Raw genomic sequence first — 14,592 nt, forward strand, 5'->3', positions numbered from 1 at the left:
CTCTGTTTTAACTTTGGTTATGTGTTCTTTTTTCAATTCATATTTATTTGCTCTCTCTGTCTCTCTCTTTAATTGAAATATAGTTGACATACAATATTATGTTAGTTTAAGGTATGCTACATAAAGATTTGACATTCACTTTCTCTCTCTTTTTTCTTGATCAATTATGTCAGAGATTCCGAAATTTTGTTAATATTGTTAAAGAACCATGTTTTGTGTTTAATGAATTTATCTGTTGCATCTTTCATATTCCAGCAACTTCTGCTCTTATCCACATTACATATATTAGACCTCCTTCTGCTTTCTAATTTCCTTCTAATGCTCCCTTTGGCAGGAATCAGCTGACAAGAGAGAAATGCAATTTTCAGAGTCTCAGTCCCAGCTTTACAAAATACAGAAAAGAAGAATGGATTTGGAGTTGAGAGATAATTGTTTAAGAACCAACTAATATGATCCAAATGATCCATTTTTGGAATTTAACTTTTATTTTCCAGTGGAGAAAAATAAAAAAATTATTCCCCCCCCCCGGCCCTCCCCACTTTTCTCTCCTCCTCCTCCTCCTCTTCCTTCTTTTGTTATAGCTCTAGGCACAGGTAAATAATGATTACATATAGAAGAATTGGAAAGGTTATACTATTCAAGTCTTTCTTGGTATATATTATATTCTTAAAACTGCATTTGCTGTAAGATTTAGTGAACTGCTCTTGAACTAACAGCATGGTGAGTGCTAGGAGCCAGGTGCTTAAGTCAGATCTGGGTTTGAATTCTGGCTGACTTACTAACTGGGTCTATGGCCTTGGGTAATTTACCTAACGCCTCTAAGCCCCAATTTCCTTTCTTTGCTGTGAGGGTTAAGTGAAATAATACTTGTAAAAGTCAGTTCTTGGCACATGATAAGGACTCAGTAAATGCTAGTTTTTTATTATAATTATACATACCAACCACTGTGGAATATTTTTCCCCTCATAGAAAACACAGCAGGAATGCCTATCATCTATTAACGCCCTGAAGTCCAAAGGTAGAAGAACTTAATGTTTAAAAGCTACCATGGCCATGGAGTGAACATTACGTGAAAAAACAAATATTTGGATAAACACCAAGAAAGCCACAGGTGGTTAAAATATTAGCTGGCTGACAAAATAATTCAAGTTGCTTAATGGTGTACAAAGGCAATGCAAAAATACTCTTTTTAGATGTGTAATATCTTTACCTTTAAGTTCTTTCTAAGGTATCTAAGAATTAGGGAAATAAGATATTTTTATATCATAAGTGCATGAGTTATACTCACCTTGAGAGATTTTTGATTCCTAGAAGTCAAAGAAAAAAAATTTTTACAGTGTTATTTTTTCTTTTATATGAATACATTACTTGTAAATTTCTTGCCTTATAACTTATGGATCATTTAAAATGCATTAGGCATTTAAATAACTGTCTGCAAGAAGCAGCAGCAATTCTGTTGGACTCCTGGCCCCTATTGAAACTGGGTAGCTTTCTTTGCACAAGCCTATATGCTAAGTAGCAGTCAAAGACCTGTGTAATTAATTCAATTCTGTTCCACAGACTTGATCTGAGCACCTGAAATAGGCCAAAGGGGTTTGCAAACAGGACTGTTATCCATGAACCAAAAGGCTACGTGTGCATGTGTTGCTGGAAGAAGATAGCAGAGCACACCAATTGAAACCACCATTAGGGGCAACCATTTAGTAAAGGACCAGACATCTGGGGACACATAATTTACTAACAGTAATTAATGTAGAACTTTTTGGTTAATTAAAGATAATGTTTCTGAAAATTCCAGGCCTTTCTTCTGAGTACTCTGTGGTATTTTCCAACTTATTTTCTTCTTTTTATCGCTTTCTTGCTAAACTTGTTTTTTTTCCTCTCAAACTCTGGTTTGCATTAAGCTTGTAGAATTAAATTAGGCCTGTTTAATATTGCTGCTAATCAGACACTTGCCACAATTATAATTTCAGTTGCCTTTGGATTGTGATTCACAACCAATTAAGTTAAAGTAACATTAATGTACTCTAACTTTGTCTGCCTACCAGCACTGTGATGTGAGAGAGGCTGGTAATCTTCAGGTTTTACAGATGATGACTGAGGATCAGATAGGTTAGAAAACCATCAAATTGCAGAGCAGTTTAAAGCAGACCAGAGATTAGAACTCAGGCTCCCTAACTCCCTGTTCAATCCCCTTTGTATACTCAACAGAATTTTGTCACCGTTTAAATAATGTTGCAGAGCCTTCCCACATACCCCAAAGAGCAAATGAGAGATTTAAGTATTCTAGTGTTTGGTTGCCCTGTCAAAATGCATTTGCATCATTTATCTTTTGAAAATTTTCATGGAGTGTGTTTAATAGAAACAAAATTGCTTTAACTTTGTTGTAAGAAGCCATCTGGAGCTCTTGGTATACACAGTGTAACTGGGTAAACATTGGAAATAATTTGTAAATTGATGAGACACCAGATAAAATGAAAAACAAGAGATTAGGAATTTATATAAAGAAAATCCTTAGAATATATATTTTTTCTATTTTAAAAATAATGTTCTTCTATAGAAGTGCTATAATTACATTATAGAATATCTGGAAACTTCAATGAGAGAAAAATTCTGGTTCAGTTCTAGAAATGTAATCACATCACTCCTTTGCTTTCCAGTTTACACTCTCTCCCCCCATATATCTACTTTTTAAAAAATGTAATTATATTCACAGTACACATATAATTTCCATTCTGACTTTACTTAATGTCATAACATGCATATACTTTCAAGTGAGAAAATCCAAAAGGAAAAGTTAAATTTTCAAATACTTTAACTGTGAGTCAGTTATAAATTGGTCACTGAAAGGATTAAGTTTTAAACATGAAAGACTTTTAAGTGAAAGTTATTAAAACAAAGTGAGAAGATAATTATAAAATAGGGCTTACTATTAAAAATGAAATGAAACCTATGAAACATATGTTTAATGTAAAGCACTTAACAATATAAACCATGTGTCTTTTAATTTGGCAATTCTCTAATTTGCCAGGAAAGTTTTTTCTTGTGCATTTCCATGTGCAAACATTTTTTCCTAGTTAGCCTAAAACACCTAACTACTATTTTTTGGGGGTTGGTAGAATTTGGACTTATGGAAAGAATGTAAAGGGAAAGGAAAAAATGATATGATATGATATGTAGAATTTGTTTTAAAATAATTCATTAGAAAAAGGTGAGTTACAGATTAAACAACGCCAAAAATGTTGATAATTTCTGAACCTGAGTGATGCATACATTTTATTATTTTCTTTACTATTATGTAATTTTGCACATTTTAAATAACATGTAAAAACAAAATAGAGTGGTACAACTTTTTTCTGCCAGGAAGAATTCTTAGAATGGTTTGAAATCTAGGTTTGGCTGAGAAAGAAAAAAGAGTTTTCCAAGTTCTTAGTCCCCATGAATATCAAGAACGAGATCTGACAGACTCTGATCATAGAGGTTCTTCCCAGCTTTGAAATGATACTGCCTCTAATGATGATGGCTATACCATGAGGCTTACTATTCTAGAGTGGAAGAGGGATTTGAAGAAAGAGGAAAGCCTGAATCTGCCTATTCAGTCCCCAGGAGATTGTGAGAAGTAGATATCAAGAGAGCCACGAGATACATTTGTCCTGACCTCCCCTCTCCAGGCTGAAATCCTGGAGGGGGGGTGTGTTAGATCATTTGAGGGCATAAGTACATTTATTCTGGTGAGTGGGTGTTGAGAGCAGAGGGGTTTTTGCTCCATTCCTCTGGTCAGCTGGGTGTCCACTGGTCTGCAGCGAGGCCCTGCTCCACATGGGGCAGCCCTAACAGAGTAAATGGGTAGAGCAGTGTGGATGGGCCGAGATGTGGTACGCTTCGCAATTCTAATCCTCCCTCTCCATAGCTGTAGACTCAGGAACAGACAGCAAAGGGTCCAGAGATGGGTTCTTACCAACCACACCTCAGGGGCAGTGCACGTCTACAGTACGTGTGCAGACCTCCCACTTTCCTCAATGCCACAAGGGCACATGAACCTCTTCATTCATACAGCTTGATGCCATTTAGGGAAAATGCTGGGGTGAGGGCAACTTGAAAGACTAGCCATTTAAACTAAACAGACTGAGTCATGAAGCAGATTATTTAAAGTAGGAGAAATAAAAACACTGCTATGGACTGAATTGTGTCCCCCACCAAAATTCATTTGTTGAAGCCCTAACCGTCAATGTGCTTATATTTGCAGGTGGGACATTCGGGAGGTAATTTGGTTTAGATGAGGTTATGAAGGAGGGATCCTCATATTGACATCAGTACACTTGGTGCCTCTCCCTCTCTGCCATGTGAGAACACAGAGAGATGACCACCAACAAGCCACAAAGAGCTCTCACAAGCACCTGATCATGTTGGAACTCTGATCTAGGACTTCCAGCCTCCAGAACTGTGAGGAAACAGATTTATGTTCTTTAAGCCTCCTCGTCTATGGTATTTTGTTATGGCAGCCTGGTCTGACTAATACAGATACTGTAATTCAAAAATTAAAAATTTATCCCTTTTCCTACTACTCAGTGGGCAAAGAACTCATGATACTTAACAGAAAACAAAAAAGCTATATTTTTATCACACATCTGAGTATAGTGAGAATAAATTTTTCATGCTGCTACAGAAATATACATATATGGTAATTATTCCAAATCATGTAAAATGGTTTACCAAACAAGTAAGCTTGTCTCTAACCTAGCTTCTGGGATTCCATTTCACCATCCCAGAAATTATTATTCTTCCAGAAACATTCTGTTCATATGTAAATATATTTTTCTTTGTGAGAAACTGCCAATTGTACATCAGTACCCATTCTCCTTTCTTCCTGTAATAATAGACTCTCAAGTTTAGCTGGGAACACCTAGCTAATGACTGCATTTCCATCCTTCCTTGGGACTAGGTTTGTCCATGTGACTATATGTCAACGGGATGTGAGTAAAAGATAAAGTGGGCCTTTTCTAGGTACATCTTTCAAAGGGATGAGCCTATTTCCCCCCAGCTCTTTCCCCATTTTCCACTAGTTGGAGGATGGAGAGAGTAGAACAGTTGCTTTGAGTCCAGAGATAGGTGGTATCATGTCAAGGATGGCTACCTTATCAGTCCCAGACTGCTTATATCTGGATGTTACTTTAGAGGAATTAAGTTTGTATTTTAGTTGAGCCACTGTATTTTGAGGTGTTTCTGTTATAGAAGATTAGTGCCCTAAATAATAGTATACGTATTTTTTAAAGAAAAACAAACAGAAGCGCACTCTAACACTAGTTTGTATCTTGTTTTAAAGATTATTAATATGCTTTAAAAATCTTTTTAGATCTCTTTTCTATTCTTATTCTATCCAGGTTCTCCAGAAAATTATACATATCCCATTTATTCATTCAATCAGTGTTTATTGGGAGCCTAATATGTGCTGCACCCTCAAGTACATGCTGTGAGAGTACATGGGGACAGACTAGAGGTTAACGTCCCCAGAGACAATCTTCATTTAATGAGGGATAGAGCTGGTGACAATTCTGAAGTGTGCTCCACTCAGGCCCTCAAGAGGGCTCCAGTGGGACTGAGCCCCAAGTGCCCAGAGTAGTAACCTGCCCATCAACACGTCCTTCACTGGTTTTTCTCTCTTCCCTGTCTACTTTCTGATTTCCTCCCTCTGCCTTCAGGGATCACCTTCCAAATAAACTCTGTGCATCCGGTCTTGGTCTCAGAATCTGTTTTGGGAGAAACCAAACTAAGACAGTGGTCCAGGAGGGTTTATTTATCAGCAGGAGACTTGAATAATAGAAATGTCCTGTGATGGAGCAAGCCTTGTGAATATCTGAAAGAAGAGAAGTGAGCAAGTCTAAAGGACTGGAGGTGGGAACATGCTTGGCCATTTTGAAGAATAGCAAGGAGACTGTATGACTGGAGTAGAGCATGTGAGGGGAGAGTGGTAGGAGATGCCTTGGGAGGATTAGTCTGGGGCTGATCCTTGTGGAGTATGATAAGTCACAGTGTCACAAGAAGCCTTTGGGTGGTGTAAGCTGGCTAACAATATAATATGATTTAAGTTTCACAAAGATTATTCTGGAGATTCTGGTTACATGTAGAATATTGAGCATGCACATTTATCTCTATGAAAACAGTAAAGAAATAATAAAAACATAAATTCATAAGGACAAAGAGAACTGGAAAGTAAGTAACAGTGCATAAGAAATAGGCAACAAAATTTTGAGATCTGGAAAGTGGATAGAAAAGATGTAACATTCAACAGACGGGCAAAAGCTGAAATCTAAGAAAAATGGGGAGAGAGGCTGTTAAGGGTTGAACTGTGTCTGTTAAAAAAATGACATATTGGGGCTTCCCTGGTGGCTCAGTGGTTAAGAATCCGCCTGCCAATGCAGGAGATACGGGTTTGAGCACTGGTCTGGGAAGATCCCACATGCCGCAGAGCAACTAAGCCCATGCGCCACAACTACTGAGCCTGCATGCCACAACTACTGAAGCCCTTGCGCCTAGAGCCCATGCTCCGCAACAAGAGAAGCCACCACAATGAGAAGCCCACGCACCGCAACAAGGAGTAGCCCCCGCTCGCCACTTAGAGAAAAGCCCGCGCACAGCAACGAAGACCCAATGCAGCCATAAATAAATAAATAAATAAATAAATAAATAAATAAATAAATAAATAAATAAGTGACATCTTGAAGTCCTAACCCCAAATACCTCAGAATGTGATCATATTTTGAAACAGGGTCTTTGCAGATTTAACCAAATTAGGAGGAGTTCATTAGTATGGACCCTAATCCGACATGACTGGTGTCCTTATAAAAAAGAGAAATTTGAACACAAAGGCATACACATACAGAGGGAAAACAGCATGAAGACACATAGGGAGAATGTCTTGGGGAATATAGAGAATTGGAGTAATATATCTACAAGCCGAGGAATTGCTGAGGCTACCAGAAGCTAGGAGAGAAGCCTGGAACAGATCTTTTCCTAGTGCCTTCATGGAGAGCATGACCCTGCTCATACATTAATTTTGGACTTCTATCCTCCTCCAGAACTGTGAGACAATAAATTTTACTTGCTTTAAGTTACCCAGTTTTTGGTATTTTGTTACCGCAGCCCCAGCAAACTCGTATAGAGGCCAATAAAAATCAAGCTGATATATGCCACAGAATTTAGGCTATCATCATAAATGGAAGAAACTAGTAACTTTAAAGGTAGATATGAAAGATGGTTGGTCTAACTGAAGAATTAAATGAAATTAAAGAGCACTTATCTCTTCAGGTCCCCCTTCTCTCTATGCATCCAGGTGACAAACCTTCCCTTATTATACTAAATTACTGAAAATTTAGTCAATAAAGTTGCTGAACGAGAAAATCTCTGAACTCAGATAGAAGCAAGGATGAGATGCCATATTGAAAATAGGGAACATAAATGAAAGGCAGCATTTTAAGTAGTGAGATCCCAACTCCCTTTTCTCCACTGATGGCCAGAAGACTGGCTGCCAAACTTCTATATCTAAGCAGGAAATTAGGAAAATTTCTCTCTGAAGAAGCAAACAGACCCAAAAGTAAAGAACAACAAAATGTCTGGATTATAAAATCACCCTGCAGCAAAGCCCAGAGTCAATACTTTCCACAAAGACTACAAAATCTCCAAATAATATTCATTGTCTAATTTTAAAATATGTATGGAAAACCAAGATTCACTAGACATTTGAGAGGAGTCTCTTACATGGGAGATGAGAAAACAAACAAACAAACACAATCGGAAGATACAGAAAATACTAGTAGCAGAAGAAAACAAAACAAAGCAAAAATCTATAGTTAGAAAAGATAACACAGAAACTGTGAAACAAGAGACTATCAAAACATGAACTGAAAAACCAGAAATAAATTTAAAATATGATAGAAGGAAAAAGAAAACCAGAATTTGGATTGGAAAACAAAGTTGAGGAAGTAGCCCAGAAAGTAGAACAAAACTACAAGGACATACAAAGTGGGAGGGAAATGATGAGAAAACTAGAGCATTTGTACAAGAGGTTCAATATTCAAACTATAAGATTTGCATAAAGAGAAAAAGGAAAAGAAGAAATTGTCACTGAAGCAATGCAAGGAAGTTCCTTAGACCTGAAGGATATTATAACTGACCCTCGAACAATGCAGGTTAGAACTGTGCAGGTCCACTTACATACGATTTTTTTCAGTAGTGATGGTACAATACTACACAATCCATGGTTGGTTGATGCCCATGTGCAGATGAGGAACCACGGATATAAAGAAACGACTGTAAAGTTATACACAGATTTTTGCCGAAGGTCAGCATCCCTGACCCCCGTGTTCTTGAAAAGTCTGTAATTACTGTAATTACTGTTTTGAAAAGGCCAAATTATGATCCAGTTCAATGGCTGAAAAAAACTCATACCAAGATACTTCATGAAATTCTAGAACACTGGTGACAAAGATTCAAAAGCTCCCAGCAAGGATAGCTATTTAATTTCTGCAGCTCAGTGAAAAATCAAAATACATATGGGGCTCCTTGTTAAAAAATTATTAAGAATTTCAAGACTGCAGCAGCAGAGCATTAAACCAAGTGTGGATTCCTTCTGGGTGCAGTGTCCTGTATGATTGCTCAGGCCACATGCATATGAAGTGGCCAAAGATTCCAAGAAGAAAAAAATATCAGGAAATCAGAACAAATACTTCCCTCTTCCCCATCATTCTAAGCTATGACCGTGATTCTTACTTCACTCAGGATATAGAAGCAATCAGAAGACAACTACCTCATCTTTCCAACCCCAAAATTACCATCTTGTCTTCACCTATTCTTAAACTTTGCATTCTCTTATTCAGTGGCTGAACTATCCTAGCTCCTGTCTAAAGATTATTCTTCAACTTGTGTGCTGGATCCCATAGCATCTGGCCTATTCAAGGATTTTCTCCTTCATTTAGATCCTTTCTCCTGCACCATTCGTTTTTGCCTTTCTTTTGGATCATTCCCATCAGAATATAAATATCACCACTATCTTTAAAAAGTCTCACTTGGCCCAAGACTTCTAGCTACAGCGTCATTTCTTGGCTCCCCTTTATAGCAAAATTCAGGAAAAAAGAGCTGTCTTTACTTATTATTCCACATTTACTTCTTAACTCCCACTCCAGTTCTCTCTTCAGTCAGGCTGATAGCCACATGACTCCACTGGAACTACTACTAATCAACAATGACCCCATCTTTTCAAAACTAATGGTCAAATCTCAGGCCTCATTTTCCTAAAAATTTCAGGGGGATTTGAGATAACTGTTCATTTCCTTATCCTTAATGTTTTTTATGGGACATCACACTCTTCTAGTTTTCCTCCTACTTCACTGACCACTTCTCTTTCCTCTGCTGACTCCCCCCTTATATCTGAGCTTGGATTATTGGTGTAACGCAGAACTCAGTCCTTGGTCTTCTTCTTTTTCTCTATCTAGCAATTAATTTTATCTCATGGTATAATTACCATCTGGCATATCCCATATTTAAATCTTCAGCCTTGGCTTCTCCTTTGAGTTTAAATTTATATATCCAAATGCCTACTTGAAATCTTCTTGGATGCCTAACAGGTAACTGAGATATAACATATCCAAAATAGAACTCAGTTCCTTCTCCCAAATCTCCAGTCTCAACAACCCAATGAAATGGACCCATCATTTACTCAGTAGCTTTGGCCAAAACATAGCAAATATCCTTGATTCATCTCTTTCCCTTACATGCCACATCAAATCCATCAATCATTAAGTCATGTTGGTTTTAATTCCAAAATATGTCCTGAATTTGATGATTTCTCACCACTTCTACCACTACCCTGGACTCTCCCCTAAACAACTGCAATATCTCCTAACAACTCTCCTTAATAGCTGCTTTCCATATAACAACCAGAATAATGTTGACAAAACCCTATAGTGTAAGAAATATTTTTATTACTCTCTTCTACAGATGAGAAAACTGGATCTGAAAATGGTTAAGGAACTTAGCCAAGGTCACACAGCTAGTAAATGGTGAAACTAGAATTTAAACCTTGATGCTTTTCTGGAGCATCCTTCCCTCTCCCCACCCCTGTGCGCTTATACGCTTTTGTGTTTATGTCCATGATGCCTATCTTTGGGCCTGAGTAGCACCTGACACACAGTAGGCACATAATAAATATTTGTTGAATTAATTAATGAACATCACCTAGAACACAGTGACTACTCAATAGTTTTTATAATAGTGTCTAGAATAAAAGCTCCCCAGAATTTAAGATTTTAGAGGAAGAATTTTATAAGGCATTTTATTCATATAGAACCTCATAATTTGCTTACAGATACTATTATATAATATTTATTGTGAAGGAGTAATATTAAGTTTGCTATATTTTCTGCTCAAAACCCTACATTGCCTTTCCATTTCACTCAGGGTGAAACTTGAAATCCTTTTAATGGCCAGTGGGATGCTATATGATCTGCTGTCATTACCTGTCTGACTTCCTCTCTTTCTAGTCTCTCTCTCTTTGGTCACTCTGTTTCAGACACACTGACTGTCTTAATATTCCTCCAACACATCAGGGGTGCTCCTGTCTCAAGAGCCTTTGCACTAGTTCTTCCCTTCGTCTAGAACACTCATTCCCCACATACGTATGTGGCACCTACCTTATCTCTTTCAAGTGTTTGCTCAGATATCACATTCTCAGTGAAGTCTACTCTGACTGTCTTGTTTAAAATTGCAAGCAATCTTATGTTGCCTGCACTCCCAATCTCCCTTAACTGCTCTAATTTTAATTTTTCCATAGTACTATGCACCCTCTAAAATATTATGTAATTTACTTATTTATTACATTAATATTGTCTGTCTACCTGTGCTAGAATATAAATTTCATGACAGTAGGAGTGTTTTTTTAATTAATATGCAGCAATAATATTCATTGAATGAATGAATGACAGTTGTGAAATAACCTGAGAAAGTTATTTCCTTTATGAGAATTTATATTTATAGAGTCCAGTTTATTAATACCATATGTCAACATTTTCTCATTTATAGGTAAATGCCATATATTTAAAAATGGTAAAATATGTTCTACCAAATTTGCAGGAACATTAAGGGCTATTGAATATAAATAAGACTATTATTTATGACTTGATTATCACAGCTGACCCCTACGTGAACAAGATAAGTTCTTTCTGTACATCCATGGTTATTAAAATCAAGTTCTTGAAATCAAATTATTTCACAAGGACTCTTGTAATACTTTATTATCTCCTTACTTAAAGGTAGAAGTAACAATATTTGCAAGACTATTCTCCAACCTATAAATTCTCAAATTTTGTTTTTTAACCATACTACATGACTGTGAATTTTGTTGAGGCTAAAATGGTCTGTCTTAGATAAGAAGGGAATTTTAAATTTATTTTGAACCTGTTTTTTCATGGTTATTGACCTAGGCCAGTGTTTTTCAAATGTTTTTGACAACAATATGTGAATATAATGTACTTTGTATATTGAAACCCCAATTTACACACAGACAAAAGCAGTTTTCTTTTAGTATAAATTTGTTTTGCAGCTTCAAATTAAAATATTTAATAATATAAAGTCAATTGATGAGAGCAATAAGGCTGTTTTGATCAAACATAAGCCTGGGTAATGGAGCTCATGAATGTCAGTTACAGTCTTTTTTAGCTTCCTCCTTGATTTATGTCTAGAAGGGCTTTTGTTGCAAGGTTTCAATAAAAATAGTTACAAGTATCTGGAGTGACATCACCAAGGTGGCAAGATCTGACTTTCCCACGGATACACTGAATATACAGCTACACACAGGAGTAGGAAAGGCTAAGACACATTTTCACCATAAACGCCACCTGGCACAACAATCAGGAGCGGACCCCTAATTCTCAGCCTCTCCCTGAGGAGCTGAGGGTCTAGGTCACACATCTAGTGCCTCAACTTTTAAGGTTGCCACCCAAGAGATATGCCCCCAAATCACCTTGCATTTGTGAGTCCCACAGAACCACAGCAAACAAAGAAGCAGTTGTTAAGTGGAAGAGCAAGCATTCTCTGTGGAGGCATGTTCATGGATGGGAAGAATTAATATTGTTAAAATTGCCATATGACCTAAAATGATCTACATACAGATTCAATGCAATCCCTATCAAAATTCCAGTGACATTTTTCACAGAAATAGAAAAAAAAATCCTAAAATTTGTATGGAACCACAAAAGATCCTGAATATTTAAAGCAATCTTGAGCAAGACAAACAGTTCCTGTTTTCAAACTATATTACAAAGCTATAGTAATCAAAACAGTATGGTATTGGCATAAAAACAGACACATAGATCAATGGAACAGAATAGAGAGCCCAGAAATAAAGCCACATGTATATAATCAATTAATTTACCACAAACGCACCAAGTATACAACCATGGGGAAAGGATAATCTCTTCAACAAATGGTGTTGGGAAAACTGGATAGCCACATGCAAAAGAATTAAACTAGACCCTTATCTTACACCACACACAAAAATCAACTCAAAATGGATTAAAGACTTGAATGTAAGACCAGAAACCATAAAACTCTTAGAAGAAAACATATGGAATAAGCTTCTTGACATTGGTCTTGGCAATAATTTTTTGGAGTTGACACTAAAAGCAAAAATAAACAAGTGGGACTACATCAAACTTAAACACTTCTGCACAGCAAAAGAAACCATCAGCAAAATGAAAAGGTGACCTATTGAATGGGAGAAAATATTTGCAAAGCACATATCTGATAAGAGGTTAATACCCAAAATATCCAAGGAACTCATACAACTACATAGCAAAAAACCAAACAACCCAATTAAAAAATGAGCAAATGACCTGAATATACATTTTTCCAATAAAACATACAAATAACCACCAAGTGCATGAAAAGTGCTCAACATCACTAATCAACAGGGAAATGCAAATCAAAACAACAGTCAGATATCAACTAATACCTGTTAGGATATCTGTTATCAAAAGGACAAGAGATTAATGCTGGTGAGGATGTGGCAAAAAGGAACCGTTGTACACTACTGGTGAGAATGTAAACTAGTACAGTCAGTATGGAAAACAATATGGAGGTTCTTCAAGAAATTAAAAATAGAACTACCATATGACCCAGCAATCCCACTTCTGGCTATATATCCAAAGGAAAGGAAATCACTATCTTGAAGAGATGTCTGTACTTCTACGTTCATTGCAGCATTGCTTACAATAGCCAAAACATGGAAACAACCTAAGTGCCTACTGAAAGATAAATGGATAAAGATGTGGTGTGTATATATATACATACATATATATATAATGGAATATTATTCAGCCTTAATAAAAAGGAAATCCTGCCATTTGCAATGATAGGGATAAACCTGGTGAGCCTTAGGCTAAGTGAAATAAGCCACACAGAGAAAGATATACTTCCTGGTATCACTTATAGGTGAAAACTAAAAAAAAAAAAAAAAAAAAAAAAGTCAAATTCATAGAGAGAATAGAATGGTGGTTGCCAGTGTTGGGGTGTGGTGGGGAAATGGGGAGAGGTTGTTCAAAGGATACAAACTTTCAATTATAAGATGAATAAGTTCTGAGAATCTAATGTACAGCACAGTGGATATAATACTGGTAACAGCTGATAACACTCTATTATATAATTGCAACTTGCAGAGTAGATCTTAAGCATTCTTATCAGAAAAAAAGGTAACTATGTGAAGTGTTGTGTTAATTAACTTTTTGTGGGAATCTTTCCACAATGTATATATACATCACATCATCACATTGTACACTTTAAATATATTGCAATTTTATTTGTCAATTATACTTCAGTACAACTGGGGGGAAAGGAAAAATAATTGCAAATGGTAATAGTTAAAAATAAAGCAAAAAGAGAAACAGCATGATTTGCAACCTCAAAATAACTGTGGTTAATAGGAATAAGAGAATAACTTCATTTTATAACTACACCAACAATATCTAACAATTACTTACCTTATTTATCATGAATATAACAGACAAGAAACATCCCAAATTTACAGTAAGTGATAAAACTATGATACTCTCATGATGCCTCCTGTTGGAAGTTCACTGGTCTTCACACATGTGATTATTATGATTCGAGAAAAGTAGGCAGATATCCTAAAGCTTTATTGACATTTATCTGAGCATGGCACATGCATTTCTGAGTATTAATTATATCTTCCTTCCCCTGAAATTCCTCAATTAGGGCTCACAACCTTATTTAACTTGTAACTCAAGGATATTTTGCTTTTTTGCCAGTATGCTATTTTTCAGGGGGAGGAGAGGTGCAAAAATATGTAAAGACATGGATGCATAGCTGAAGAGCAAATTTCCCTACCTTTAGGAGGTAATTATTCATAACTAGGGAAGAGGTAAGAGAAGGAATGTCACGCTCCACCCCCTCACACCAACCAGCCAAAGCAGGTCTCCCTCATATGTTCTAGCACCAGGAAGCTTCATGGAACCTGGATGAGTTCCATGTTGTTCTATTGTTGTCGCTGGTCAAAACCAGCCACCAAAACAGTCAGTTCTCCAT

The 14,592-nt window shown here is 36.6% G+C and overlaps 1 protein-coding gene across 6 annotated transcripts in view; it reads left to right on the plus strand.

The window, feature by feature from the left end:
- Positions 1 to 14,592, plus strand: part of ALB (albumin) — a 136,170-nt gene that overhangs the window by 66,858 nt on the left and 54,720 nt on the right. The window contains exon 1 of one of the 6 annotated variants that reach the window (XM_061192377.1): positions 4,426 to 4,443. The exons of the other annotated variants lie outside the window; for them this stretch is intronic. The gene's annotated coding sequence lies outside the window, so the exon portion shown is untranslated. Of the gene's footprint in view, positions 1 to 4,425; positions 4,444 to 14,592 lie in introns of those variants that run through there. 6 annotated transcript variants of the gene reach the window in all.

Source organism: Eubalaena glacialis, chromosome 5, assembly GCF_028564815.1.
Source record: "Eubalaena glacialis isolate mEubGla1 chromosome 5, mEubGla1.1.hap2.+ XY, whole genome shotgun sequence".
Taxonomy (NCBI): domain Eukaryota; kingdom Metazoa; phylum Chordata; class Mammalia; order Artiodactyla; family Balaenidae; genus Eubalaena; species Eubalaena glacialis.